This window comes from Gorilla gorilla, chromosome 11 (genome assembly GCF_029281585.2).
Source record: "Gorilla gorilla gorilla isolate KB3781 chromosome 11, NHGRI_mGorGor1-v2.1_pri, whole genome shotgun sequence".
Classification (NCBI taxonomy): Eukaryota; Metazoa; Chordata; class Mammalia; order Primates; family Hominidae; genus Gorilla; species Gorilla gorilla.
In genome coordinates this window covers 120,140,643-120,156,211 of record NC_073235.2, presented here as the reverse complement: position 1 = coordinate 120,156,211, position 15,569 = coordinate 120,140,643, and the positions used below count along the sequence as shown (strand labels likewise).

General features: G+C 42.9%; 1 long non-coding RNA gene across 1 annotated transcript in view; it reads left to right on the top strand.

Moving 5' to 3' along the window:
- The window catches only part of LOC109025904 (uncharacterized), a 472,591-nt gene that overhangs the window by 277,758 nt on the left and 179,264 nt on the right, over positions 1 to 15,569 (top strand). The window contains exon 2 of the long non-coding RNA XR_008677481.2: positions 968 to 1,144. This is a non-coding gene — a long non-coding RNA (uncharacterized lncRNA). The remainder of the gene's footprint in view (positions 1 to 967; positions 1,145 to 15,569) is intronic.

The window sequence follows — 15,569 nt, the reverse complement described above, 5'->3', positions numbered from 1 at the left end:
GTATAGAATCATCTTCCAAGAAGGTCTTAAACCCAGGTTAGGGTTTATTTGACGGAGGAGGGGCTTACAATGAAGAAAATGGAAGGGAACACAAGAAAGTAGAATTCTGGGACCTGCCAAATGCACTAGCGGGGAGGGCGTTTAATAAACACACTAGGGGGAAGGGCATTAGCAGGGAGCCATCAGCCATCAAGAGCTTCTGAATCAATACCTTTCACATCAGAACTAGTAAGTCCTCTGGGTTGAGGTGGGGGAAGGGCTGGTTTCTGGAACATATGATTCACTGAACCACAGAGAGACTCCAGGAGGGGAGTTTGTGAGTGGAATGTTGAATGCCCAGAAGGACAAATGAATGTCTTCCTGTTTCAGAACAGCGCGGTAGCGAAGGTGTAACATCCGCTTCCTTTCTGGGGCATGTTTTGCAGCCTCAGCCTTCCTCTGTAACATGGATGTGTGTCCCTCCTGGGTCACACACACGCTCCACTTCCTGATATCCTGAAAAAGCTGTCACACTCCCAGAGAGTTGCGCTCCTGGGTGCCTCTCCACAAAGGTTAATCTCAATGACAAGTGATCCTGGGTGGGGTTGGGAAGTCTGGGAAAGGAAGTAAGCTCTTCTCCAGAGACAGCAGGAATTCCCATCTATTCAGCCCCTTGAATCCAGGAGCCTGAGAGAAAAGACTCAGCACATTTAAAAAATACTGATGAAAACTGCTTATCCTTAAAATCAAAATGCATAGTAATGCCATATGCCAAAAAGAAACATACTGATTTGTGTGGATATATTTGCTGATTTCCCCACTTAGATTTTTTAAAACCCTTACCTTGGAGTGATTCAATATGGAAAAAAATTGCCAAAAAACTTGAATGTTACTGATGTCTTTCCTTCTAAAGTGCACAAAATGGTTTTGAGAATTGTTCTTATGGTGCCAGCTGACTAGACCATATTATTCATCTTATTTTGCAAAGGAGAGAAACTGAGTCTGAGGGATGTCAACATGCCAAGTCCATGAAATATTAGTGGGCTGGAATTCTAGCTGCCTGAAAGAAGACATTCCTCACAAAAGACCTCACAATCATATCCATGGAATTATAGCACTGGGCTCTCCAGATGGTGCTACAGGAAGACCTCCAGAAATTTGACAAGTAAGTTATTTGTTCTTCCTTACAGTCACTTCTCTGCAAAGGTTGGCTTTATGCATCTAATTTAGAGATGAGAAAAATAAAATTTACCCAAATTTTTGTAGCAAGTCCATTCGGGGTGTTTTTGGTAGTGTTTGCTTTGTCTAAAGTTAAGGGCTGGAGAGGTCATAACGAATTGAAGATAAATCTGGCTTCAGTTATTTGATGATAAAATAATGGAATTAAACATTAGAAAGCATAATTGATGGACTTACTTGACGTGAGAGCAAAAGCAAGCTTTCATGTCTCTTCTCAGCCTCCGTAGATCAAGATGGGAGGAATGTAGCTGGGAGAAGGGGTTCTGAAGCCTGGGGGAAAGAAATGGCTCAGACTCAACCCCACAGGTGGAGAGGGTAATGGGCCATAGCTCAGGAATTTTTAGGTTCCCCAGGGTATGCTGTCCACCTCCACCTGTTAGGGAAGGCATGGGGACATCAGCAATGGGTTTTGGCAGGTAAAAATACAATGACATGGCCTGGAGAATGTGTTCCTTTATCTCAGTTTTGCCCACAGAGAGAAGCAAGGGCTTCACTTTGGCCTGGGATCTACAGGGCGCATTGCTGGCTCCCATTGACAGGAGTTGAGCACTGCCCAGGCCCAAGGCACCCACCAGTTTTCATTCCAAAGTATAGGATAACAGCTAGTCACACACTTATATTTGCACCTAAATTCAAGATACTACCTTATGACAAAGTTTAATCATCTTGCTTATAACTCAGGGCTTAGAGGATATAATAAATTTCAGAGTGTTTAGTGATGAAAGAGAAGATATACTACATAAGAGGCATTTGTTTGGGACCAAACCCTGAAGCAGAGCCACTGTGTCTGAAGTCCCTTTACCTGGAGCCCTCTTTCCCCTCATCTTTACCTGATAGATTCATGTTCTTCATTCCCTTCTCAGTTCAGGGTCAGACTTCCCCAGAGATGCTTTTCTGTGCCCCTTGGTCTAAATTAGGTCTTTGTGTAAGGTCTATTAAAGTGCCCTCTGTTTTTTCTTCATAGTACTCATCACATGAAAAAATAGTTACATACTATGATAAGCTATTTAATCCTTCTTTCTTCCAGTGGATGGTAAAGTCCTTGAAGATAAACACCATGTCTGTGGTGCTCACAATAGATGTCTAGCACCAAGCAATATTTATTGAATGAATGAATGCCCTGGTCAGGAAACCCATTCTAGACTGGGGTTCTGCCATTATATGCCAGGATGGTCTTGGCCTTTCTGAGGCTCAGTTTCCTCATCTGTTAAATAACACTGTTTGAATGCAGGATCTCTGAGGCCCCTTCTGACGATGCCACTCTACAATCCATTTTAACCCACTTATGGTTCTGTTTTTCTTTGGCAGTTCCCTTGGCTCTTCAATTCAACCTCCCAAATAATTTCAGCTCTTTAATGCATTAATGATAAGGAGATCTTTTACTGTTGATTCTATAGTTCTCTTGGGGGAAGCTACAGCTCACAGCTCTTAACACTTCACTCCCCAAATTCCTATTAGACATTTTTTTCCCCTTGTTTTCCTTTTTGGCTCTCTGCAGCTTCCTCTTTCTTCTGGGCCTCTCATTACTCTCTGAAGCCTCAAAAACTTTTGTAATTTATTTAGAGCAGCTCAGCACTGTGCCCAAAACCCTTCTCTGTTCAGCTGCCTCAGGGTATACAGTTGTCCTTGCTCAGGTATCCCATGAGCCAGCTGCAGCAGCTCAAGTTTATCGTGTGTCTCTTTCCAAATCCATATTCAGTGACATTATGCTGGTAGCTTGAAATCAGCCATGATGGGAGTAGTTGCACCATGGAAATTGGCAAATGCTATAAATCAAAGTTTTTCTTTCATGGAGAACTAATTGTTAAATATCAGTTACCAGTACACCACTGTCCAAGCTCTTCCTTGTTTAGGAAGTTGGTTGAACCAAAAGATTCTTTAACATCAAACGTTGTTAACCAGAGTAGCAGAAACTAAGAAAGGTGCATATAAAATGGTAGCTATATTGTTTAAGTTTCAGGCAGGAAAACAGAAGCTATGCCAGGCAGTTCAAGAGATGAACCTTAATATGAGAAACTTGCTCCAAAGGTGTTGACAGAGCAAAACGGGCAAATGGGTGAGGCAAGCCTTAGACTATCAGGAAGATATTTCTAGCTAGGGCTAAAGTGACTGAGACGGTAAGTGATGTTAGCAGAGTTTAGGAACTGGGACTGCAAAGGGAGAGGCTTCCTGGTGGAAGTGGAACCCCAGAAGAGACCAGACCACTGCTGCAATGTCTCTAATAAGCAGATGAAACAGGGGAAATACCTTGGCTTTTTCCTTCCTCTAATGTTCTTCTGAGGCCTCCCATTGGCCAAACTTAATCAGGAGCCAGATGGAACAGGAGCTTGGGAAATGTACCAGGAGGAGGTCAGCCCCTGTGATGCAGAACAGGGCAGAGCAAGGCTTGGCAATGAATCTGACGACAAACAGATAAGTCACCATTTTAATAACTAATATTATTCCTGGAGGGACCCTCAATACCTTTCAGGTTACCACCAGTTACGCTGATTTCCTAGAGCCCCGGAGTTGAGCCTTACTCTATGAACCCAAATAATTCCCTGAGTCTGGCTCCCAAGTCCATTCTACAGGGAAGAGGATTAAGTTATAAAAACTTAAAATGCTGACAATTTTGCTATAGCTTCATGAAATTGATCCCAAGAACCAGGAACTATCATGATTTATAGAAAGATAGATGTTCTATTAGCTTTTGTTCATGGGGAATCTCAGATTTGTTGAATGATCTGATGTTCAGATTAGAAGCAGCCACGAGCCCCTGAAGAAGCAGGCTGAATGCAGCAGGGGAGGTCTGTGCTCCAGTCCTGGATTTGTCGTTTCCTTTCTGCATGTGCTGGAGCAAACCCCTTATTGTCTGTCAGCCTCAGTTTCCTCATCTGCATGCACTGATGACCATAATCCTGGCAATGACACAACTTTGCTGTGAGGCTCTCATGACAGCAGGCAAGTGAAAACATTTTGTAAGTTGGAAAGTGTTACAACTGTGCAAGGGAATATTGTTTAAATGACATTTCTCAGCAGGGTTCAGCTGCCTCCCACAGAGTGAAGGTCAGCTTACTAATGCCACCCTCATAGCAGAAATGGTCCCAACTCGCATCTTTTATTTTTCCTTTTACTAAATTGGGAACAAAACCCTCATTGCTTATCAGTGAAAATTGCTAGAAGGTTCATCTAACTTAGAAATGCCTACAAAAATTTCACTCAATTTGCTTTACATTGTCTCCAGTGTGGAGGAAGAAGCCATCAGGGTTTCTCTAGGAGGAAGTATACAATGCAGGCCTGTAGGTTTGAGCCTCCAAGGGCTCCAGGGGCTGTAGGGTCCTCCAAAGGGCGGTGGGAAAAAGGTTCCTCAGGTTTTGAGGGTGTGTTCTGCAGCCCTGCTGAGGAACGTTTGTGTATCCTATGTGTGCTGGTGCATTTATTAGAGGATGCGGTAGTGATGGCGTTGGGCAGGTAGGTTTCCGGTGCCAACAAGCTGCTTGCTTTTCAGAAAAAGTGGAGTTTTCCTTGGCTTCACTGCCAGCTGTTTTATCTGTTTTCATTTTAAAGACGAGTTTCCAAAGTACCATTTCCTGAAATTATCTTGGCTGCAGCAAAGGTATGCAATTCGCAGTTGCAAGCCCAGGGAGAAGGTGAGCTGCCAGGGAGAAGTTTACAGTAGGGTGGGTCGTTCGGAGGAGTGCCAATTGAGGTCTTGCCAGGAAGCAAAGAGAGAGCCAGAAACAAGGACCCTCCATGGGAAACTTTCTCCCTCCAGCTCCATCGGGAAATTCACATCTTAAAATTTTAGTTTGAATCATTAGTCTGTGTTCTTGTCAACTGAAGAGGGAATATTGAGCTTCAAGTTTAACAGAGTGACACCAGTTGAAGAGTTTTTACATCAAGGCTTTTTGTTAACTCTCTTTACAATATGCCCCTGTGTTTAGGGGGCTCACCATGTCTTATCTTGATCCTTTCTTAGTGCACTTATGGCTACTTGGGTAAATATTTTTCCTTCCCCATCAGATTTTCAGTCCTGAGCTCATGTCACATTTATCTATAAACTCTCCAGTGCCTAATACACATGCAGTGGTTATTAAATGTTGTTTGCATAAATGATCAGATGATGAAAACTTAGAGCCATTAAAGGTTCTGATTAGAGATTCCTTCTTTCCACGTGCATTTATTGAGCATCTCATATATGCCAAGCCCTGTTACAGGTGTTGAGAAGATATTGAGAACAAATTGTACATAAATAATAGGAATGACCCTAGCGATAACTTCTTTTTTCCACTGTTTATATTCCTGGCTGTTGAGAACTTCTGATCATACTCAGGTTCTCTGGTCCTATAATTCCCACATTTGTGGCCACTTTTCCATGTGCAAAGCCTGCCCTAGGTGTTGAGACTTACCTCGTTGGACTTCCACAGGAGCTGAATAGCTGCAGGCTAGTTAGTAAACTGGGTATCCCTGTCAGCTCTTCTATCCGACAACAGGATTTTAATCAATTCCCTAGTTATTTCTTTCCCACTGTGTGGTCTCAGAAGACTGAATTAGACTCTATGGGTGCATGTTACAGACAGGTAAGTTTTTTCCTCAACTCAAGGAAAAACTTCCTAATAGAGCTGCCTGGCAATGAAGCAGACTCAAAAAGTAGTGAGCTCCCTGCTCCTGGAAGTTCTCAAGGAGAGACTGGACAGGGAACTTGATGGGCTGTAGAGGTGGCTTCAACTCTGAGTGGCAGAGAGAACAGTGTACTGCCATGACCCCTTAGAATTTGAGGTCAACCATGGTTCAAGCATTTCGATCTCCGATGTGGCCCTGCTCATTAGGCACCAGGTTAGCTGCTCATGCCATCACCCTCAAAATGTCAGAGGACCTCCCCTGCTCTTTTCTAACTCCTATCTGCCAGGTCTGCAATTGCCTATTTCAGTATAACCTAATGGATGCCCAGGAGGCTCAAACTCCCATAACAATAGATCAACGGTGGCAGCTCCTGGAGGCTGCATTGAGAGGCAATTTGAGACTGCATGGGAAGCTATGGTCATTTAGCCATGTCTTCCAGGCCAGCAACCTTTGCATATGGACTCACTATCCCTGGTCATCTCAAGTCTTTTTCTCCCTGCATATCCTAAACAGCAACCTTTTTGCTTTAATCCTTCCTCTTGCTGAAATTCCCAAAAGCCTTTGTTTCCTTTCACTCTCTCCTAATGGTTCTGAAATATGGCTCCCTCTTCTTCTATGAGACAGACTTTTCTAGGACCATGTTATTCATAAAAATGGCACATTGAGACTTGAGTGGCCAGTAAAGGTCTTTGGAAAGTCTGTTATTTCCTTTCCTCTTTCTTTTTTCTATCAACTGTACTGATGCTGAAGTCCCATAGGGTCTTACTAAAATGGAAATACTATCCCACCCCCAACCTGGAGACAGTAACACAAATAACAGCCAGACTCTAATTGTTTAGTATGGAATATCTATTCTACTCCTTTTCCTCTGACAGTATGGGGCCCTGGGTATAGAAGCCAAGAAGAAAAAGGAGGGAGCCAGGGTTTTACCACAAGGCAGAGAAGGGAGTTGTGTGTGTATGTGGGGAGGTGGAGGTGAAGGGGAGGCAGAGTCCCACAGACCGGTAGACTATTTCAGTTCAAAGGAGCCTTGGAGGTCGAGTGTGGCTGTCTCATACATATGGGGAAACCATGGCCACAAGAGGGGAACAGACTTAACCAAAGCCACAGTGAGAAAAGCACACATCTTGTCTTTGCTCAGTTTGCCTTTAGGAGTCCCTAAATGTTTCTGTATAAGAGTCTTTCTCAAGGTGGAGATAGGTTTCCTCAAGTTGGAAAATTAGGATAGATGATGGCTGCCACAGTTTTGCAGAAAGGAAGACAGCATTACAGAACTATACCTCAACCACTGAAGCCAAGTCAAAGTTAATCAGTGCCCCTTCTCTGGTTTGTATATTTTGAAAAAAATACATAGTAATTTTCTTGTTCATAGGAAGCGTAGGACAACACAAAATGATGCTTGAATTTCTATCTCTGGATGGCATATCTTATGTTACACATCTTCTGTGGCCCTTATCTTCAACATTTTGGCTTATAGAAATCCTAGCACAAGGTTGATACTCCCCAGATGTTTGCAAAGTAGGATGAAAATCCACCCTTTCCTTTTGTGGGGCGTGAGGTGGTGGGGAGTGAGGGAGAGAGAGAGCCAGGAGACATTGCCTATTATTTTATGGATTCCATGCATGTCTTAGAAGAGGACTTTGCAGACAAATGACAAAGGTTGGGACTATTTACTCCCCTTTCCAAGGGTTTAGTGGAACAGTAGCTAGGTGTCTTTCTCTGGGCTAAATTTGTCCTGTATAACCATATTACTGCTGAGAAGCAGAGAGGCTCAAAATGGTCTTATAATTCCTTTCTCCTTTGGGGGAGATTGTCAATGTATTTTTTTCAACACTTTCAGAATCCCAATTGTTTATAGTAACTAGAGATGGCAGAACCTGGCTGAAGTGGGAAGGCTGAATTTTATTTAACCTCTAATTTAGTTCTCCTCTCAAGTTTGTCCAAGTTCCTGAGATGCCTTTTCTCTGTAAGTCAAGCCATTGTTTGTCAAGGGAAATATAAATTAAGAGTTCTGTTCTCTGAATTAAATGGAAACTAGGGCTAGGGAAGCAGATTCTTGCTATGCTCCTCAGATCTCTAATATAATATAGGAACTGAAGTCATTGTGGGTCTTAGATGTGATGGATTCTAGAGGAATCCAAAACTCAAAGAATGTGGGAGTTATGCGAAGCCAGAAACCCAGCCTAAGTTTGACTCATCAGAGCTCTTAATAATCAGGTTGGAAATTCCACAGCATTATTGAAAGGGGCAAGTTCCTTTCTTTTTAGACAAAATGGATTCTGAAACCATCCATATTCTCTAATTGGACTCCCAAATGGACAAGCCACAGGCCATGCCCAGACCAGCAACAGTGATGCCATGGTCATCCCCATGTTTATTGGAGAAGGGGAGCTAAACTTCTAGCACTACATGAGTTGTTCAATTATGGATCTCTGGATTGTGTGATTTGGAAGACACACAACTAAGGAATAACTCTGGCCAAAACTGAGTTTGTAAAACTGGTGTAGAGCCAATGAGAAGTAACACAATCTTCACTTCTCTTTGCAGGGCTAGAAATGACACTTGCAGGCTTTAAGCCTATACTGTGAAAGACAAAGAAAATTGGAAAGAGTGTTCTTTAATGGACACTCACAAGGTACTAAATTCCATTTTTATCACCTCTGCAATCTGATGACCTAGCCATTGAACCAGTATTTCCCACGAATCTTCGTAGTAGTTACCTTCATGTACCTCACAAAACATTAAGGACAGATGACGAGCAAAGCTAATACAAAGTATTAACAACCTAAAAACTAAAGCCCTATTTACTTAAATTATGAAAGCTGCCATAGTAAATAGACATTTAATTCAAGTAAGCCCCCTTGGGACAGTGTTTTTTTTTTTTTTTTACCACTGTTATAGAAAACACACCAGGCCAGGTGTGGTGGCTCACACCTATAATCCTAGCACTTTGGGAGGCCAAGGCAGGAGGATCACCTTATGTCAGGAGTTCAAGACCAGCCTGGCCAACATCGTGAAACCCTGTCTCTACTAAAAATACAAAAATTAGCTGGGCATGCTGGTGGGCTCCTGTAATCCCTGCTACTCAGGAGGCTGAGGTAGGAGAATCACTTTAACCCAGGAGGTGAAGGGTGCAGTGAGCCGAGATTGAACCACTGCACTCTACCCTGGGCGACAGAGTGAGACTCCATCTCAAACAAAAACAAGAACAAGAACACTCACACACACCAGTGGGTAAAATGTTGATTCTGTGACTCTACTTCCAAATCCACTGGATCAGAGATTCTAGGGTTGGGTCTCAGAAATTTGCATTTTAAACAAAGTATTATAATAGATTTAATAGATGATATACTGTGCACATATATGTACTATGACTTTTTAAACACAGATATTCTGATTAAAAAATATGAGTCATATTTCAGGGGGTGCTGAATTCATATAGCTTTGGGTTCTGATGTATTCTATTAATCAATAGATATTAATCATAAGACAGTGGTTTCTAAAATTTTTTGGTTTTTAAAAATAATACGCACACAGAAAAAGTTGGTAGCCATGCTTTAGAACAAATACGTGCTGAAGGTGCAAATTACTGGTAGCATCTTCCCGAGATTGTGGATGGATTCAGCTTGACAGACACTTAGTGGAGGCCTCCCATATGCTGATTACTAAGCTCAGAATTATTCAGCTATTGATAGGGGCTGGGCTCCAACACAGGTCTGAAGACCCCCACGTTTAACTTCCTCCTATCTACAATTATCCTCTGGAAGAAATGACAGCAGAAATGTTCTGACTTTTTGAGGAGGAGGGATGCCAGGAAAGTGAGTAGGGAAAGGACTCCAGAAGTAGGACGACTGAGCTGGAGACATTGAGATTTAAGGTGCCCAAATATTTTATAAAGGCTTGCTCTCCTTATGGATATAAAATACACTTTACCTGGCTGCAGCCCACACCTCATGGTTTGGCCTGTTGTTCTGCATGTTATGGTAAGAGTTCTGGGTTGTGCTGTAATGAATAGGATGGGAGAAAGCCTCGGCTGGCAGGAGTGGTTAGCTTGACTGATCTGAGGCTTGGAGAATTATGACTTAAGGATGAGGTGGAAATTGGCACCTCATTGCTTTGTGAGGCTACTCTGACTTGTGTCTTTCCCCTTCTGGGTGCCAAGTTGCGAGATTAGCTCTATTTCTTTGGGGTGGGACTTGCTCTTTAGAAAACTAGTGATTCCTTAGTGTCACAGCACATCATGCCCTCCTCCCTTTGCTGTTGATATTGACCACCCAGCCTGTACCTACTACCTTCAACTACTTGCGCAATGATTTGGCCTGATCTCTGGAACAGAGGACTGGAAAGTCCTTGTGGGCTGTCCTTCTATGGTTACTTCAGGGTAAGTGTCTTCAGTCCTGTCCTCCAGGGCTTGCATGAGAAAATCAGAGCCCTTTCAACTCTATTTCTACTCCAGTTTATTGAACACATAGATTAAGCAGAAGCAATTTCAGGGAAGTAAACCATATATGCTGCTTAGATTAATTATCTAATAGCTTTCTAAGAACTAAAAATGACAATGTTCCACAGTCACTATTTCAATGCTGGGAGTATCAAAAGCTCCTCACCCCACTTTTGTGTATTTATAAACATAGAAGAAGAGTTTAAAGATATAAACTGACTTTCTCCCCTCCAATACTTTACTACATCCACTCCCTAGCCCCTGTATGTGCCTGAGTACACATGCATGTACCTGCATGGGCACATATACACACACACTTTTCAATTCAGTGTTATGTTCTCAGGGCAAAGAAGGGCTAAGATAGTGCTAGAGAATAGAAATAAAAGGCTATTTGTAGCTTTTGTCTTTAAAACCCACAACCTCAGGGAGATGGGGAGAACTCAAAACACAGAAAAAAAAATGCCTGGAAAGATCCATCCTAGAAAATGTTCCCACAGGCAGAAGTGGGGAAGATAATGAAAGGGAAAGTGGTAAGATCATACTTTTCATAGGTCATGTAAAAAGAGACCCTGCTTCTTATACAGAATCCCAGGCAGGAAATATCTGTGCTGTGAGTCTCAGCATATGGTCCCTTACTGAGATTTCCATGCCTTTGCAGGGCACAGAACAACATAATGGAACCTGTATCTGCAAATGCAGTAAGAAAAGCCCCTGGGCCTAAACAGGCAGGTGACAGGAGCAAAGGACAATTCAGCAGCTATCTGCTTGGATTGATAGCCACTGATAACCAGATGCTTGAAGAATGTCTCTGTGGGCACTCAGGTGAACAGGTGGCCTGAGAGCCCACAGGTTTTTGTTCTCTGTGAGCACCCAGACTTAGCCTCTGCCTTTGGAAGGTGATGGGTTCTTGAAAGTATTGAGCTTAAGTACATCAGAATAGCATCTTAAACTATAAAGTTAGTTATTAACGCTTCCCCCTGACCTCAGAGAGGTATATTTTCTGTGCACCCTGGTGGTGGTCTGCAGACTGGCACATACTGTATAGGAAAGTCTACTGAGACTTGGAGAGCTTGTGTCTGCTCATTCACCCCATGCATTTGTACTAGACACCAGTGATAGTGAAAAAAAAAAAAAGCACCTTCTAGACATACAGGGGGCTCATTAGTCACTTGGGGGCCTTAAGTCCCTCACTACTGCAGCCAGCTTTAGAGGTAGGGCCAAGGGATATGTTAATGCTCTCTGAGCCACAATATTTTCTCTTGAATCTTCATGATTTGGGAAAATGTGAGTTAGGACAGATGATAAAGACAGAGAGAAATATCACATTTGGGTACTTCTAGGTGCTCTCATTCTGAAGTCAAATACTCAGACCCACAAATGAGCATTTATTTGAATTCTTTTGTCTTTAATTTGATTCCTCAGATATATTCCCTTTAAAAGGCAATTTCAAAAGTGGAGAGGGGTGATTTATTTATGCTTTTATAGGGTGGACAGCCTCTTCATACGTCTAGAAAATCTTTTGCAGATTTCAAACGTTTCTTAACCTTTTCTGACATTTAAAAGCAAACAGAAACTCTGCCAGATAAAAGTGAGCTGAAAACAACGGTCAAGTTGATGTCCAACTGGAAGGAGCCTGATTCTTCCAAATTCCTTCCCTTTTACACACTCTACATTATGAAATGGTACCACAGAATGCTGATGTCTCTCCCTTAAAACACACACACACACACACACACACACACACACACGCAAAAATCACTGAATTATCATGTCTAAAATGAGCTCAGGACAAACCGTCAATAGAACATGGTCCAGATAATATTATATCCCTTTCTCTGTCATTAAGGTTTTAAGGGTGGGATTCAAAACTGGAAGGATTAGAGCAGGCTGTTGGGAAATTTACAGCTGAACACAGACTCTCACTCTCATTCACTCTTTCTTTCTCTCTGCTCCTTCCTCTTCTCTTTAACAAGTTAGCAGCATGTGGCTTGTCCTTGTTCCAGCAGCGATTATTAAAATAAAAAACACCTTTGGCCATAAACACAAGTGAAAATTGAAACACGCTCATGAAAGTTTATTATTTTCACTTCACTAACTTCACCCTACATGGAGAACTTTATTTGCCTCAGGAGGTCCTTAGGTCAGGTAATGAAAAAGCGCAGGGGTGAGGCAATCCCAAATGATCGGGGTTGGGAGGCAGCTGGGGGGGTGTTGTGCATCTTGGCCTTGGGCCTGCAGAACCACTCAAGTGTGTAGGCTTACCCATACTGGAAGCCCACTTCCTCCCTCTCTCTTCTTGGGGCTGCACTGCCTCGGGGGTCATGTTCAGGGAGCTGGACGTTGAGTTGGTTTTAAGCCAATCTGCCCTTCTGCTGGCTTGCTGGCCCAACATTCAAGTCATATGGCTGATTCTGCAGACTTCCTGGAGCTTTGCTTTGACTTAAGGCATTTTTAGCCCCTAACTGGATTTTCTCCCAAACTCAAAAGAATAAAGGGAAGAATGGAAGGGCAGATATCAGAGGACAATGAAGAGACACGGTGGGGAAAGAAGGCCTACATTCAAAGAGAGGTGGCCCAATTGAATAATTTACTTCTGAGAAGAGAGGATTAACTGTTACTTGGTAATAGTCTTTAGTCCTAGAGATGAGAGAAGATTTTAAACAGAGGAGTTGGATCTTTGTTTATATGAGAAAAATAAAAATACTTCTATCTCATTTAAATGACAGTTATTTCAGTTGTTTTTGTCACTTGCAGCTAAACCTGGTCCCAAATAGACAGTCATTCATTCCAGGGTGTAGGCTGTCTCTCTCAGAGATGGAACACAAGGTTTGGAGATAAGCCTCCCAGGACCGATGTGATAATTCTGCCCTACAACATTCTTGCAAACTAAGTCTCCATGGAGCTCATCGCTCTACCATCTCTGGAATGTGGCCCTTATCATCATGGCCCAAGATGGTGCCATCTATATTTAAGGCAGCAGGTGGAGAAAGGGATGATAAAGAAGAGGCCAAGAGAGCATGCCATCTGTCTCCTAAGGGAGATTACATGGAGCTGCCCTATGACACACGCATTTATATCCCATAGGCAAGAAGTCAGTTCCTTGGCCACACTTATTGCAAAGAAGGCTGGAAAATCCTACCTTTTTTATGAGTAGCAATATGCTCAGCTAAAAAGTGTATTATTAGGGAAGAAAAAGAGAAATGATTTGGAAGAAATTGAGCAGCCTCTGCCACAGCAATTCCTAGGAGCCTGGCCCTGACCTATCTTACTGGCCTGTGTTGGTATAGTCAGTGTGTTCCTTCTGTTGTTCCATGAATCCATGTCACTATAGGAAGTCTGTGCTCACCAGTTCCTCATTCTTCTTTCATCTCTGTGACTTTCTGTCAGTGTCTCTCCTCCATGATTTCACATGTATTCTTGTTCTTTGTCCCAACAAAGTCAGCCCCGAGTCAAGTTATACAAACCTGTAGACTTCATACCCTAGACTCAGAACTTAGAACTAACTAATATGGAAAGAAAGAGTTTGCGTGTATTAACACCTTCGATAGCTTTATCACATTTTTTTTTAAGGATCTGGACACAACAGTGTGTAGCATTTTACATGGCTTATTTTGCACTCACCAATGTGACATAAACTCAACCAGCTTCGTAAAGCCTTCCTGGAAATAGATCGGGATGAGAATCTCCTTTGGATTCTGTTGGGCTCAGGGACTGCTGGTTGTTTTTTTTTTTGGTTTTTTTTTTCCCCCCATGGGGTGCTGCATGGTTCAGCCCCTCATCCTGGTGGGATGATTCATATCACATCAAATCTCCCTTCTGCTTGCTCACTTTCTCCCAGCCGCCTCTCTCCTGCTTCATGCATGATGTTTCTGGTTGACTCCCTTTCTAGCATAATTAAATCCAGTAGGCCTTCCAGTTGACCTCATGAGTGTGAGTTAAGCCCATTTATGAAATATGAAATGATCCCAAATGTTCATGATACAGCTTTCCCAGGGGGCTGCGGAGGTGGATCATACACTGAGAGCTTCCTGCTGGAGACGCTGCAGGCAAGGCAGATAGGGCCTCCCTGGAGTTAAGCAGCACCTTCCATCGATTCAGCTCTGGTGTCCAGTGGTAGTGATGATCCTCAGTACTCCCTAAGATTCTTTTATTATCTTTCTGCCCCACTTCTCTTCCCAGTCAAGGATACTTGCTCTTATTTTCAGCAAGCAAGGAAAACCAAGATAATGTTATGTCGTAATGGGTTAATGCTTTGTACTGACTTTTCATTGTTATTGGAAGCATTGCCCAGAGGTGAATTAACCTATTCATATGTGTTCAAAGACATTGCTTGCATGATCATGGAGCTGGGTTTCTTCTATTCAACATTCAGGGTTTCTTTGTTCACAAGAGGAGAATGGAAGAGAGTATGAATGACTCAAGGAAAATTAGCTGCACTGAGGAAATAGAGGCCAAAGAGCTTGCAGCACTTACAGAGTAGTTAGTGCATAGAGACAGCCACGGAGCATGTCAGACACAAGCCCTGGTGTTAGTAGATAACACCCATTACCCTACTCTTCTTACTTCTGTAGAGGAGAAGGGACTTCTGCTTCATCCCGCAGGAGATAATACAATTAGAGAAAGACTTCTGACTCCTCCCGCCTACTGCCCCCATATGCCCCCAGCTCCTGACCCCTGCCCAGCCCCACCAAGCAAGGAGGAAGAAGAACTCATCTGATTGCTGAGCTTGTGTCCAAGGTCACTGCTTTGGTGGCCTTTCTCTTACAGTAACTAGCTTGGAATTTTCTCTTCCTTCTCTACTTATTCCAAGATGGGTCCTTATATCTCGATTATGGGTGTGAGGGAGGCCAGGAAGATGGTAGAAAGGAGGTTCCCTATACATCTTTCTGAACCAAAGAAGGCTCAAATCACGTCCTCCAACACAGTAAAGCAAAATCCATGTATTTGGGGGCAAAGAAATAAAGCTAATGCTGACTTCGATTCTTATTTGGATCCTGCTTTCAATTTTGCAGGAACCTGGGGTGGGTTTGGGGGAAAATAAAGCATGACATTAGTTGGCTCTATGCCTGGCTCTGCCTGTTATGCTCACCCTAAAAAGCCCTTTTAGCACTTACCTTAATAAGCCACAGTCCTTGCCTATATCTCTAGTCATCTTTGGGGTTCCTGCTGAGTGTTTCTCCTTCATTCCAGGATCATTCTGCCATATTCTGTTGTATCTACAAGCAGGTGGGCAGGGGAGGCGGGGGAAGTAAGGAGAAAAGTTAAGGTCAAGAGAGGTAACTGACAATGAGAACGTCATGTGTGACAA